This window comes from Suricata suricatta, chromosome 3 (genome assembly GCF_006229205.1).
Source record: "Suricata suricatta isolate VVHF042 chromosome 3, meerkat_22Aug2017_6uvM2_HiC, whole genome shotgun sequence".
NCBI classification, from domain to species: Eukaryota; Metazoa; Chordata; class Mammalia; order Carnivora; family Herpestidae; genus Suricata; species Suricata suricatta.
The window spans coordinates 130869372-130885395 of NC_043702.1; positions in this window are offsets into that span (position 1 = coordinate 130869372).

Consider the following 16024-nt stretch of genomic DNA (forward strand, 5'->3'; position numbering starts at 1 on the left):
TAGCAATCAGGGGCGCCTGGGTGGCTCAGTCGGTTAGGCAGCCAACTCTTGATTTCAGCTCGGTCATGATCTCACAGTTTGTGAGACTGAAACCTGCCCGTGGCAGGCAGCGCAGAATATGCTTCAGATTCTCTCTCTCTCTGCCTCTCCCCTGCTCTCTCTCTTTCTCACAAAAATAAACTTAAAAAAATAATAAAACTACAAAAAAAAAAGTAGCTACCAAACCTACGTGGGCATATCCCAGACTTATCAGGAGTACCAAAGTGTGTCTATGACGGTGGTCTTCAAACTGGGGTACCCTTAGCACAGGGGTATACATATTTATATATGTATATATATATACACATATATGAAGATTTCATAGGGGTTCATGGGCATAGATTGTTTTTACAGGATCAGTGTTCAACTCCCAACTCCCAAGTGTCCTGTCATAACACTGATTTACTTACTAAAGGGACTGCACCCGTGGCCCTTTTTGCCACATGCTCTTTCTCAAGCAGTAGCCCTGTAGCCACTTTACAAAACAGTGGAAGTAAAGCTCCACCGGACCCTGGGCTTTGTGCACTTACTCCAGAGATAAACACCTCCAAAACCAGCAAACAGAGGGACTGCGAAGGAATGTAGATTTCCTGAGATTACTGGAGAGGGAGAGCAAATCCAAGAAAGTTACCACAAGGTTCTGGGCCTTCTCTCTCTCTTTAAAAATGTTAATTTATTTATTTTGAGAGAGAGAGAGAGAGAGAGCGAGCGAGAAAGAGAGAGAGAATGAGCAGGGGAGGGGCAAAGAGAGAGGAAGACAAAGAATCCCAAGAGGCTCAGTACTGCTAATGTGGAGCCTGATGTGGGGCTTGAACTCACAAACCATGAGATCATGACCTGAGCTTAAATCAAGAGTCATAAGCTTAACCAACTGAGTCACCCAGGTGCCCTGTGCCTTCTCTTTCTCAATTTCATTCTCTCTCTTTTTCTCGATCACTATTTTTGTCTCTCTCTGTCTCTTTCTCTCTCTCATTCAGAAGTGAGGTTGCATACATTTAGCCACATGTATTTGCAATAATAGAATAAAAACGAAGTCAGCCTTCTCCTCACAGAAAAAGTCAATCTAATGTAGCCAGATAATTTGCCCTCTCACTTGATAAAGAGTGTCTGATCTGAACGAGGCAGATCAGCAACGCTGACTGAGATATTGAGGAAAAGACTTTAAAGCATGAAGATAATATAAAATAGATTTTTTTGTACATGTTCAGAGATTCACTTGAAAATGTGCAAAGAGATAGAGTTCTACAGAAGTCTGAAGACCACACTGGTCTAAGGAATTTAACCCAACAAAAGCAAGTGCATGTTGGCTTATACGTACGATTTAGCGTCAAGCAAAGGCCTTCAATAGGAAAAGGTGATTTTGAAAGCAGTTGGATTGTTCTCAGCCCCATCCTCAGGAACTTTCTCCCATTCTTAGGAAAAAGATGTCTCCAATAGTGCCAGTAATAATAACATGGGGCCGTGTTACCTAGACACGTGTGGGAAACAGTTCAAAGCAGCCTTTTTGGAAGTCAGTCTATGACACAAGTGAGGAGTGAGGTACTATCTTCATGACCATGCCCATCGCAAGAGCCATGGGGCCATGGAAATATTTGAAGCCACTTGTGTGAAATCATTGTGTGACAGAACTTTGAGGCTTCCTACAGCAGTTGGGAGGGGTAAGGAGGGGCTCCCTCTATTTCATCCAGTCTGTCGGATCAGCATCTCATTACCATTTTTAGGAGCCCATGTGTGTGGTCTGGGGAAACTAGAGAACTCATTAAATATAAAACCCCTTTCTTCACAGTCTTCACCTCTAGCCTCCCCCTCTTCTCAATTACAGATTGAGGAAACGGAGGCCCAGGAAAGTGGAATTGTCAAATGTTCTGAGCTCCCCTAATTTCAAGTCTAGAATTTTAGCCACAGACCAGACACTGCTGGAAACAGACTGTCTCGGAAGGGTGTAACTTTGTATTTTCCTCAAGTTGTTTTGTATGTTGTTTGGCTAAGAAACAAAATTGGCTCAGGTTGGGGCAGGGAGCTGGGTATGAAGTTGTCACTGTCCCTGACTCACCAGGTGCATCACCTAACTTGGGAAGCAGCTCATCCACCAACAGGACAAGCCCCACCAAGAGCTGTGGACTGGGATTTGTCTGGATCCAGTGTGATCAACAAGGACACGTCACTATTTTCCTTCTCCTTTCTCATGAAGTATCCCTTGACTTGACAGTGTTACACATTGAAGGGACTTTGGGATCCCTCTGAGTAACAGAGTCCCTATTTCTTTCTTCTCTATATTTAGAATTCCTTTAAGGATTTATAATGCCACATGGTGAAACAGATAATAATGAACATGAACTTGAGGTACTCATAGAAAAGACCAACTATGTAGTTTCCTCACAGAAATTCTCATATTTTACCAAATCTCAAGACTTACACTCCATGTGCTGAAAAAGATTTGTAGACTTCTTTGTCAAGGACCTCTTTCTAGGGGGTCAGGGGTTGTACCACATTTCTGAAAAGTTCACATTTCTAACCTAGATCAGTGTAATATGGTTCCCTTTCACACCTACATGGCTATATACAGAGTGATTTGACAAGGTCTTCCGAATCATTTTTTAATGACCTGCATTTCTCAAATAGTTGTTTCTGACCCAATCCAGCTCAACAGCTCCCTTTGTGACCTAACATGCCTCCAGGTATGACTTAATAGGGGGATGGCAACCAAGGATGGGGAGCTTCACTCTCTCTTTCCCCACGGAAGGCAAATAGATACTTCTCATCAATTGCCACACTTGTTCCACTGCATTGAGATTTAGTGTTGATTCTTCACAGCCCAACACTACAACACAGTCAAATAATTGGAATTGACATTTAAGTTGAAATCTGTTTGCAATCCCAGGATTGTATTAAATCACTAGAAAATCTAACCATTCTTGAGAGGTTTCTCTGAACACCCCAAATCTTCGGTTTAGTAACCCAATGTCACATTTCCAGTAGTAATGTTCATTAGATGACTCAAAAGTTTCATCTTTTTTTGTTGGAAAACATTAGAATTCCAACTCCCATTGTGAGTTTTGAGTTGTATCAGGTAATAATTTCAGGTGAGGGGATAGAAACAGATTATCTCTTCCTTATTTTAATTCTTTGAAATGAAACCTTTGGTTTCTTGGATTGTCTACTAAGTTGGTCCTTAGGATTCTAGTTGGATTTATGTTTAAGGCCAACATACATGTTCATATTTTATCTGATTTATCCAACCTTAACAAAAGGACTCTAAATGCTAATCATTGCCTAATTGTTATTTAATATTGGCAGACTTGCTTGAGAACTGTAAGATCACTCACTTGCAATGGATAAACACTATAAAACAGTAATTCCAAGTCTTAAATACTTTTTAGGATTTCAGAACCTAAGGGGAAAATCTTAGACTTGGTTAAGAGAATCAAAGGTTTCCATTTCAGTATTCTACTAAATGTGCTCCTTAGAATAGAACAGAAGCACTCCATATAAGAGATTTCGTGACCAATTAAGTTTGGAAACCCTGAGTTCAATGTCTCACTTAAAGATTCACAAGGCACATTAGCATGTTAAAGTTTGTTAAAAAAAAAAAAAAAGTCTTATGGTAAATAAAGTCCTATCCAGTTGTGCAGTTGTGCAGAAGAAACTTCTAGAAAGCAGTGAAACTTTGTTTTCTATTCATGAAACATCTATTAACAAGTCTTCTAGAGAACATACTTTGGAAAATCTAACCATATCTAATCTCTTGCCTCGCTCAGAAATGTAATTTAAAATGTAAAAGATGACCATCCTTTATAACATCTCCAAGTTTTTATAAACTCTACCTGATCACCCACTGGGTCACATTCTTTGTTTTATTATATACTCTCTTGCAAAGATTCAGCCCTCCTGTCTCAGCTTTTTTCACGTTATTCTTTCACTCATGGATATGGGGAACTCATTAGCTTTTTCGTTTGAAAACCCCCCAGAAAAGCTTTTTTCTAACATGAATATGATAATATTCCTCCCTAAATTAATATCCTTCAGCCATACCCCATTGCCTTAAAACAGCTCCAAATTCTAAAGAATAACAAGGCACCTGCTTCCCTGCCTACCTTTGTCTCTTTTGTTATCCACTCCACTCCTGTCTTCTTCCTTCTCCATTGTAATCTACTCGGGAATCCTCACTCTTTTCATTTTGCATATATTTTCTGAAATTCCCGTCCCTTATCCACCAGGAAAATTCATGCTCATCCTTCAAGGTCAAACCCCACTTCCACTGGAAGTTTCCCTGATCACTGCCCTCACAGGTTCACCTGCTCTTCTTCCAAACTCCCATAGCACTTGGAACCTCTCTCTAACTTAACCTTATTACAGTGATTATAGCCATTTATTTTTATATCTATTTCCCACCTCATAGGATGAAAACTTACCAAAGTGCCTAGTATATAGTAAGCATGTAATAAACATTTACTTAGTGAATTAATTAATAAGCAAGTAAAGGGTATTTTTAATAATATTTTATTATAAAATTTTTAATGTTTATTTTTGAGAGAGACAGACACGCACAGAGTGTGAGTGGGGGAAGGGCAGAGAGAGAGAAAGACACAGAATCTCAAGCCTGCTCCAGTCTCTGAGCCATCAGCACAGAGCCCAAGGTGGGGCTACAACTAGAACCATGAGATCATGACCTGAGCGGAACTCAGACACTTAACTGACTGAGCCATCCAGGCATCCCCAGACATGAGAATTTTAAGGTCAGCTTTCCCTTTTCCTTAAAGGAACAACCGGATCTTTCCTTACCTATCTTGTGTTCTAACACAAGAAGGTTGTTAGAAGGTTGAAACCAAAACCAAATGCCATGAAGTATTTCATGGATTCTGGTGTTCAAAGTTCTTCCTTTTGGGGGCGCCTGGGTGGCTCAGTCGGTTAAGCCTCTGGCTTCGGCTCAGGTCAGATCTCACATTCGTGGTTTCGAGCCCCGCATCGGACTCTGTGCTGACAGCTAACTCAGAGCTTGGAGCCTGCTTCCAGTTCTGTGTCTCCTTTTCTCTCTGCCCCTCCCCCTCTCATGCTCTGTCTCTCTCAGTATCAAAAATAAATAAAACAAAAAAAAAAATTAAAAAAAAAAACAAAGTTCTTCCTTTTGGCTGAATCTATAATGAATTTGATTTCAAATGTCCTCTCAAATTTTGGTATTTCTTTCCATAAATGTTTTCTTTTAAAAATAAAAAGAGAAAGTTAAAGTTAGAACTTTACTGGGTATATAAAATCATGATATTAGGGATGATTTCTAATTCATCCAAAAAATTAATCCTCCCAACAATAACACTGCTAAGAGTTCTCAAAGATGGGAACCATTCTGGGCTATATATTAATTTATAAATCTCCTTATTAGAAGATTGTCTCAGGCACAAGAGAGAATATATTTTTTTAGATCTTAAAGGATCTTAACAAGTTTTGGTACCTTTGGAGTTAATTATATAACTTATATTTGAACATAATAGAGTAGTAACTTAAAGATATTTGTAGAGTTCCTCTAAAGATTAATTAATAAAAATAATGAATAAAAAGAATATAAGCCTTCCGTGTTGAATTATTATTTTTTTAATATTTATTTTTGAGAGAGAGAGAAAGAAAGTGTGTGAGGGGGGAGGGGCACAAGGAGGGGAGACACAGAATCTGAAGCAGGCTCTAGGCTCTGAACTGTCAGCACAGAGCCCAATGTGGAGCTTGAATCCATGAACCATGAGATCATGACCTGAACCAAAGTTGGATGCTTAACCAACTAAGCTACCAGGTACCCTTAACCCTTCCATGTTGAATTATTGTGGGAAATAAATAAGAAAAGAAAATTTCTTCAGGCATACATAGAACAATAAAATTCAGAATCACAGACACAACTATGCATCCAAACATAACATTACTGTATTTTTCAAAATAATTATTTTTTTAATTTTTTTTCCTGATTTTTACTTACTTTTGAGAGAGAGAGACAGCATGAGCAGGGGAGGGTCAGCGAGAGAGGGAGACACAGAATCTGAAACAGGCTCCAGGCTCTGCGCTTGTGGTCAGCACAGAGCCCGATGTGGGGCTTGAACCCATGAACTGTGAGATCATGACCTGAGCTGAAGTCAGATGCTTAACCGACTGAGCCACCCAGGCACCCCTGTCAAAATAATTATTAACAATAGTTCTTTGGTGTGCCCCATGGCCAGAAGAATCCCAGAACAGGACATTAATAGAACCATCAATTATCATAACTCCCTGGAAAAAGTCCATCTTGAGAAAATATGCCAGGGACATAGCAGCTCTGATGACAATGCACAGGCAAGGGTTTAAGTTGACAAATAGCATAACAACCAGGACTGTTGGGCTGCAAGTGAGGAAAAGCCAAATCATCTGGCTTATGAAAAAAAGGAAATTAATGGACTCATATAAAAGTTTAGGCATTGGCTGCAGGCATGGCTGGATCCAGTGCAATATCACTGCACCTTGGTCTCTTTCCATCTCTCACATCCACTTTCCTTTTTTATTGCCTTCTCTCTGAGGCAAGTTCTCTCCCTGGGAGGTCCCCAGCAGCACTAGGCATAAATCTTCTAGATTTCCGTCCAGCCCATGCCCAAGTATTTGTTCTAATTGGACCAAATTTGGTCACATGTCCATCCATGAACATTCATTGCAGCCAAAGGGTATGAGTCCAGGAAGAAAGAAGAATGAATCCAACACAACCAGAACCAGTAGCTTTCTACCATAGTAGTGCATAACCAATTTTATATGGCTATCGAGCTCTAGAAATACCTATGTTCCTGTTTCCTAAAAACTGGACATCTTCAATTCTTGGAACCATCTGCTCATATCATAATGGTTACCTCAAATTCAAATATTCTTTTTGTAATAGAGCACATTGGTTTGTGAGAAGATTCCTATCTACTCACCTTGCTGTCCCAAAGCCGAGAATAACAAGAGACAATTCCACACAAACACACACCCTGCCCCATTCTAAGGAGGGTGCCTGAAACATTGAGGCCAAACCTCAGAAAAGAAAACAAATCAGTTCAGTATCTATAAACCCTCACCTCCATATAAAAATATGACATGGCCAAATTATTAAAGATCGTTGAAGAAAGTCAAGGATAGCAGGAATTCAAAGGAGTGGAGAGTGTTTTGGCTCTTTTTCCTCTTCTCACACAGAGAGAAAATTGTGCTACCTCCCAACCTCCACCATAAAGATGAGAAGTAGCTGCAGAAGGGGAGACAGGCACCTTGCTTCCCAGCAGAAGTGTAACTTGTCAGATGACAAGGTGAGAAAAATAAAGCAGAGTAAGTGAGGGTGTGGGTGTGTGTAATTTGAGATGGAGTGGTCAGGGATGATCTCGCTGATCTTCCCATCTGACTTTTGGTCAGAGGCCTAAAAGCAGGGGATCAAGCCATGCAGACAGCTGGGGGAAGAGTGTTTTAAGCAGAGAGACTAAAAACCCCAAAGGCCCTTAGCAAGAACATGTTTACAGTATTTTCTGGGGTGGAAAGGAGCCAGTGGGACTGGAGAGAAGTGAGCCAGAGGGAATGTGGCAGGAATAAAGGAGATTAGAATGGGGTTGCATTCCCTACAACAGGTGGAGAGTAATGGAAGAGGGAGGAGGGAACATACCCCACTTACCATGGGGGCCTGAGCTTTGGAGCAGGCCTGGGCTGGGGGCTGGAGGAGGCAAGGGAAACTTTGAATTATATGTGAGATAAGATGTAATTGGGTTAGAGAATTAGATGTTAGGTTTGGATTTAGACTGAACTGTACTTATCTTTTAATACCTGACAAGTAAACCTTACTTGTCAGGTATTAAAGTGGCTGACGTGCCAGGAGATCTGTGTGAGGGGTTATCTGCGGGGCAAGAATGAGAAAGTGCATGTTTGAAGGTTAGAGAAAAATAAAGCCATTCCCTACGTGTGTCCCACAGTTTTTTTCATTCAATACACTGATTACTTTCTAAAAGAATCAAAACCTTTTATAATCCTTCTGTGAATTTGCTGCATACAACATAATGTTTTACACATTATTATGTGTAAACCCAGTAAACATGTGCTAAGTATCAAGTAGTATAACATGCCATTGGAGGGGGGTGGGGAATGATATGACATTAGATAATGGTCAGATCATGAGGTAGGGCCTAATTTTCTAAATTTTATAATCCAAAACTTGAGATTGTCTAGAGGGTTTACATGTGGCAGCCTGATCTTTAATCAGAGTCACCTACAAAGGACTCAGTGTGAACTTATTAGATAGGATCAATATGCAAGCAGGCTATGACATAGAAATGATATTTGCTGCTTGCTAGTATTAATGTGCAGTGTGGGGTCCAGGAAATACGAACAGCTGTAGTATTGTAAGATGAAATAAATTGAATAGAAATAGAGTGACACGCAGAAGGGACCCTTTTTTTAAATGACGGAAATTACTAAATTGGCTATTTCCACTTCCATATTTGGCTTAAACAAGATGACAGTTTGTTACCCTTTCACATAGACGAAGTCTAGAATTCGGCAGTCCAGAGCAGAAATGGCAGCTCAGTGGTCATCAGAAGCTGGACTCTTTCTATGGCACTGCTCTGGTCAACCCTGGGCCTGTCATTGCATGATCCACAGTGGCTACTCGATTTCAACCCATCACATCTGCATCCCTGGCTGGGAAAAAGGAAGGGAAAAGGGTACTCCTCTTCCCTTTGAAGAACACTTCTGTGAAGTCCTCACACAATTCAGTGTAGCAAAACTAGCTGCAAGGGAGGTTAGAAGCTGTGACCTTTAGTATTATGGTTCCAAGGAGGAAAGGGAGAATGAATGAAAGACATGGCCAACTGGCCATTTCTGCCTCATCTTGTTTCTCTTGAAGATCTGTGGGTAAAGTTAGATTGATGCTTTTTATCAAGAAGAGTTACTCCCTTTCCTACGTGTGCATGCCAGGTTAGTGTACTCACAGCCCTATTTACTGTCTATATTGTGTTTCTGATTATGCTTAATAACTAATTCTATTAGTTCCAAAGACAAAAGTTCAGTTATATAACCCATCAACATCCTTCCTGTCCACCCCTCCACCAGATGAATTAGCTGTGCCTGATGATTCATTTGTCTCCTATGGAAATTATTAACAAATTGATTCAGTAAGCACGTAATGAAAGGCAGAGTGTGGTGGTGGTGGAACAGGGGTAGGCTTCAGACCAGACTCTCCTTGATTGAACTTCTGCTCCCAACACAGAAGTAACATGGCTTTGGGCAAACTTCCAGCATCTCTAAATCCCCATTTCCTTCTCCATAAGATAGGGATGACAATTAATACTTCTTGGCACCACCGTGAGGAGTGAATTAAGTATAACATGAAAAGTGATCGTATACCTCTATAACACTCAAAATTGTTATTCTGCAATTCGTTCATTGGCCCCAGAGCACCTGCAATGTGCTAGGCACCATACTTGACACTGTGTTAAAACATGAAGAAGACATGCAAGAAATTTGTGATGGAATGGAAGAGCTTAAGAAACCCAGAAACAGGTCTGAAGCATAGGAAAAGGTTTATGTTTGTGTAACATTAGAATGATACCTCCCTTGACTGATATCAAAATTGTAGATACATTATATTCCAGAAAATGGAATGATTCAATCTGCTAAGAATCCATGTGCTTGATTTGCTGTTTGGTAACTAACACTGACATGTGGGTTACCTACCCCATGTGAGTAAATAGGGTCCATGAAAGGCTTTTGATGGCCCCTCTGGTAAATTTGTCTGAAAAGTCACAGAGAAGTACCTACATAGTACTTTCTCAACTACTTGTGAACATCACATATCACTTTAGGTTTGAATCTGAAAGATAAAACGACTTGATCATCACACTACACAAATTCAGACAAAAGTCACTTTCTCTACATCTGCAGGTCTTCAAAGCTCAAGGCAATAGTAATAATGTACTACCCAGTCCCCTTTCCTTTGTAGAGATCTGTTGAAGATCTCTACATGCCTCACCCAGGGTAGGCACTGGGGATACAAAGACACAGGATGGGATCTGTCCTCCTAGAATATAGCATTACAGAAGGGGCACAGACAAGTGACATTTTCATACTGTGTGATTGATGCTACTACGAAGAGAGCTAACCCAGAGTGCTAAGTTCAGAGGAAGGGACAGTCCACCGAGCACTGGCTGGTGAGGGAATGCTGCCTGGAGGAGGTGAGTTCTACACTGAGGCCTAGAGGATGAGTAGAGTGAAATGAAGTAAACAATGTGATGAGTAAACAAGTGAAGGGTACTTCAGTCAGTGCAAACAGCAGATCCAAAGGGCATGGTATACTAATGAAGGGAGGGACTCAGTGTGGCTGAGGAGGAACATGAGACAAGATTTGCTAGGCACAGACATTGCATCACAGCAGAGATACATACAGTGAAGAACCTTGATCCCTACCTACTGTGATGATTCAGTTCATAGGCTTCTCTAGGAAATGCAGAGGGAAAACAATAACACAGGATTCATTTCGTCCTGGTAGAAAATAATTTTATGTAAAAATATGAGAAATAGCTACATAATGTAACTTTTCCACTTAGAAGAAACACAGGAAGTAGTATACTATTTGTACACTGTTTGTATATATTCTAAACAGGTTTTCAATTCACTTTAAGTGCTCAACCTTTTAGTAGCTTGGGTTTAATTCTTTATACCACTTTAAAAAGAACACAGTAAAGGGGTGCCTGGGTGCCTAAGTCTGTTGGGTGGCCAACTTTGGCTCAGGTCATGATCTCACGGTTGGTGGGTTCAAGCCCCGCATTGGGCTCTGTGCTGACAGCTCCGAGCCTGGAGCCTGTTTCAGATTCTGTGTCTCCTTCTTTCTCTGCCCTGCCCCCCTCATGCTCTGTTTCCGTATCAATAATAAATTTAAAAAATATTTAAAAATATTTTAAATAACACAGTAAAGAAATGACCAGGATTCTGCAGTGTCTTTGAAGACTTTTAAAATTCACATTTAATTCATTTCTCTGATGTAGACCCTCAAAGAAGTTCGGGTTAATTACAAGGTATGTCTATATTACTAGCCCTTTGGGTGATAGCTCATCATATTTCATAAACTTAATGGAACAAATAAGAATTGATGCAACACTAAGAGATTACACAGAAATTTCTACATAGTGACACTGTGGCCAATTAACAAAGCTAATTTCTCAGTAGGCAATCTGGTACCTTTAAAAAATGCATATAATTAAAGGATTTTTCTCTTTCATTTATAGTTAATATGCAAATCTGATATCCATAAATTCATTCCAGATAGAGTAAAAGCAGTAAAATTTTTATGATTTGGCAGACTTTAAATCATTCAAGATACTATAATAAGTTATTGAAGAAAGATGTTTAAAAATTGATAGAATCCCCTTTATAGCAAAGAAAATGTTAGTACTTTGCAGAGAGAAAATTCCTCTCAAATTTCCTATTCAACTGACACAATAGAAGAATTTCCAAAAGTTCACCTGCTACATATTTTTAGAAGACAAAAGTCATTCATAGAAATACAAGGGTAGGTGCTATGATCAGACAAAAAGCAAACCGCAGTCCTTACCCCCGTGGAGCTAAGCACAAAGCAGAACAGATCACCCTCTCTCCATAACAGTGTGGATTTTCAGGATCTCACCACTAAAGGAATAGAACATTCCTTGAATGCGGACCATGAGAAAACTAGGGAAAGAAAGGGTTGGGTTGACAATCCTACATTCCCTTCAGCATATTTGAGGCCTTTTTGTGAAAGAAAAGAGATATTAGCTAGGGAGATCCAATGTCCTAGTTCTAAATCATTTGAAGTACATTTACACCCTCTCCTATGTGATGTGACTCAGTAACCATTCCCTTCCCTATATTCCTACTCCTCTATCACACCAGTGACCTCTACCACTTACCTTCCTTATTTGGAAATATCAGCCTGACAGAAAGGGACATGAAAGGTATGTGTGATTTTGATATTCATTCTTCTAACACTTCTAAGATGTCTGAGGGCAGAGGAACACCCTACTTAAAAGCCTCAGTTGCTGTTATGTATTCAAAGATTCAAACCACTCATCTCGTAGGTCTGCAAATATAAAAGTATCCCATGGTGGTGACGAGTCAGTGTTACAAGTGATGTGCCCGGGCTCAGGAAGATAGAAGTTAAGTATGCTGGAGGTACTGGGGAGAGGCGTTTAAATAAATACATACATGCATATTGCATATTTACTTTCACCCACCATCTACCAAGTATATAATTCTGTGAAGCAAGTATTATTGTTCCCATTTTAAGGATTAGGAAACACAGTCACCAGGAAGACAAGAGATTTTCCTTAAATAGTTAAGGAACGGAGCCAAGATTTGGGCCTAGACCTTCCAATCCAGCACTTTTTCCATGATACTAGCCCACTTATTGGAAGTGGCAAGGTGCTAATTGGGTCTTGATAGAGAGATAGGAGCAAGGAATTGAGAAAAGTGTGGAAGAAAGAGAAGTAAGTCTTGGGCTTGGTCACCCTTAAGGATACTAGTGGAACACTTTGCCACCACAGGTTGTCTTCCACATTTTTCTCTCTAGTAAGACATTAGAGGTGATTGGGAAAGACAATATCTTCCTTGGCAATTCTGTTCCTGAGGGTACCAATTTTGGAGGAACATAGCCTGCAGGGATCACTCTCAGTGGTGAGAACCATTAGATAATAATTTTAAGACTTTTTGTCTTCAGTAGTTTAGAAAGCCCAATGCACTAGACTCATAAAATTTCATCCTGTTCTCATTGTCATTCATTCTGGTCTCTTCCAGACAGTAGAAAACATTATAGAAGAAGGAGAATTGATGTTATAACCTCACTGCTCTGTCTTTTCTGTTTCTTTCTTTAAGGAAGTCTCAACTTGATCTGTTAAGTGATCAGTTTACACTGGCAACAGTTGGCTACTAGTCCAGCTGAACTATAGTGTGTAACTTTCATCTATCAGGTATCAAGTCTTGCATGTGAACACAACAAAAGATCTCCCTGGGACTGGATAGATTGTGCTGTATGTTAACACACTTTTGTTTATACATTTGATTGTAATGTTTACATCAGAAACAGCATAATATAAAGGCTGCTTATCCCATGCCTTGCTTATTTTCAACAATCAAGTTATTTTTTTTAAATGTGTTTTGGATGAAGGCTTAAGAAAGCTTAGGTTACACATTATAATTCAAGAGCTGACTATACAGTTGTTGGTTGTATGGTCCAAAGAGGTAGCAGGTTTGAAGGTCATATAATGTCACTGGAAGAATATCTGAATGACATGAGAAGTTTTAACACCTAAGAAATTGTTGAAAGACAAAGAAACTATTAGGGGATTCTAGTTACTGGAAGAGGAGACTAGAATTGTTCTCAGAACTCTAGTAGTGATGTCTTTAGAAAACTAGCAAAAGGTCATTTGTAAAACAGTTGGCTTGGATAATGTAATAGCCAATGAGGCTAATACAGGACCAAAATGTTCTGATATTATAATATGTGGATTAAAAAAATATCTGAACAGTTTGGCTGTTCTGATGCAAACTCTCTATGGAAATCCTGCCCAGAAAGCAGAAGATTCTCTCCAAAAGGGAAGACTTAAAACGATTTTTTTTAATAAAGGCATCGAGTTCTCAGTTTGTTATACACTGCAATACATAATAATTTTCAATGACCTATTTTAGTGGAAGTTTTAGAATTTTTCCCTGTGACACTACCATTTTCTTGTTTGTGCTCTTAAAGGTTTTTTTTTAATGTTTTATTTATTTTTGAGAGAGAGAGAGTGTGAGGAGGGGAGGGTCACAGAGAGAGGAAGACACAGAATCTGAAGCAGGCTCCAGGCTCTGAGCTGTCAGCACAGAGCCTTACGTGGGGCTCACTCAAACCCATGAACCACAAGATCATGACCTGAGCCAAAACTGGACACTCAACCGACTGAGCCACCCAGGCACCCCTTGTTTGTGCTCTTAAGACACCACTAATGTACCATAAAAATATTTTCAATTGCCAAAATAGAAAAAGAATTGAGAGAACAGCAATCATGGACTACAAGGGATGAGAGTAATATATGAGACAGACAAGTCAGTCACTCAGAATACAGCAGAAATGAGTAGACTGGAGGAGGCAAAGCATTGCTTTGTCAAGCCATAAATTGGCAATGGTTTTTTCATCAGGCAAAGGACACCCACAATATGCAGATAGTTGATTAAAAGTAATATAATGTGCGATAGAAGTGTTAAAATGTACACAAGTGTCCAGTTTAAACTCAACGATAGAGTAAGACTTGTAAATTATGTGAATTGCTAAGTAGTAATATTTAATTAATTTATCATCGTGAGCGTGGCTGATAAATAAGAGAGGCGGCTAACATCGGGAACAAAAGGGCACATGTTCACATGCCTAGTAAAGGCTTCTGCATCTGCAGTGGTTTTCAAACTTGAATGTGGTTCCAAGCTGCTGGGAGGCTTGTCAAAATGCAGATTTCCAGTGTTCTGGAATGTTCCCCCTTCCCAGAGGTTCTGATCTAGCAGTTCTAGAATAAGGTTTCTTAATTTTGGCACTACTGATATTTTAAGTGAGATGATTTTCTTGTGTGGGAACTTCCTGTGTCTTCTAGGTAGTTGAGCTGCATTTCCGGTCCACTAGAGACCCATAGCATCATTCCTCTGGGCCTTTTCCCAGATGTTGCTAATCCCCTAGAGCAAAAATTACTCTCCTCCTTGGATGAAGTGTCTAGGGTGAAGCCTAAGGGCTGCATTTCTAATCCATCCAGGTAGTTTCGACAAATATAGTCAGTGGACCAAACTTGAGAAACTTTGAACTAATGTGTCCTATTATGTCCCCTCCAGAATTCATACGTTAAAGTCATAACCCTCAATACCTCAAAATGTGACCTATTTGTAAATAGTCATTACAGATTTAGTTAAAATAAGGTCATACTGGATTAGAGTGGGCCCCTAATCTAATAGGACTGGTGTCTGTATAAAAAGGGAAAATTTGGATCCAAGAGATAGGCACACAGGGACAATGCCAGGCAAGCCAAACAACTACCAGAAGCCAGAGAGGGCTGGAACAGATTCTTCCATAGCTCCCACAGGGGGAACATGGCCTTGCAGACCCCTTGATCTCATACTTCTAGCCTCCAGAAATGTGAGACAATAAATTTCTGTTGTTTAAGCCACTCAGTTTGTGGTACTTTGTTACAGCAGCCCTAGCAAACTAACACATTAAGAATAAAACACAAGTCAGAGTTTAGCACTGGGACAACATCTGAAGTTGGATCAGAGAGAAAAATGGAAAGATTACAGGTTGGCACCAACTCCTAATTTATCTTTCTCAGCACCTGACTGAGAAAACAGGAGTTGATAGTTTATATTTTTATTTAAACACTCTCCGAATATATCTTATCTATATTAAACATTAGGAGCAAAATCTTCTAATTTGCTACTTTAGAGGGTTGAAATTGCCAGTGTTCCATTTTCAAGTTTTCATTTGGATTATATAGGAATTGGATAGGCTCAAGTCTGGAGTTGCCTAGAAGACAAATGGAATTAATTAATTATGTCATTATCCATAGAAAATGTAATACATGTATCCATATGTGAATGTGAAATTCCATACAAGTAAAAAATGCATTGACTGATCACACTGTAGCTTTAAGAAAAGTGTTGACTGTTTCAGGTCACAAAGGCACTATTTAGAGTACAGCAAGAGGGACCATGTGTCCAGCAGGCCACACAGTCATGTGCCTAACCCAAGTAGGCAATTCATGCTCACTCACTAAAGAATGAAGCACTTGGTATTAAAAGAGCTTACGAGTCATGTACTCTAATATTTCATTTGCAATAAAAGTGAACTCTGCTGTCGGTTACTAACTATCAGAAGACAAAAACAAGTGTCCACTGGCAAATGGCAGTCTTTTTCTCCTTAAGATAGAAAAATCATATTAATAGATATCTTAGTTTCTGTTTCCTCCCACAACTGAATGGGGAGGGG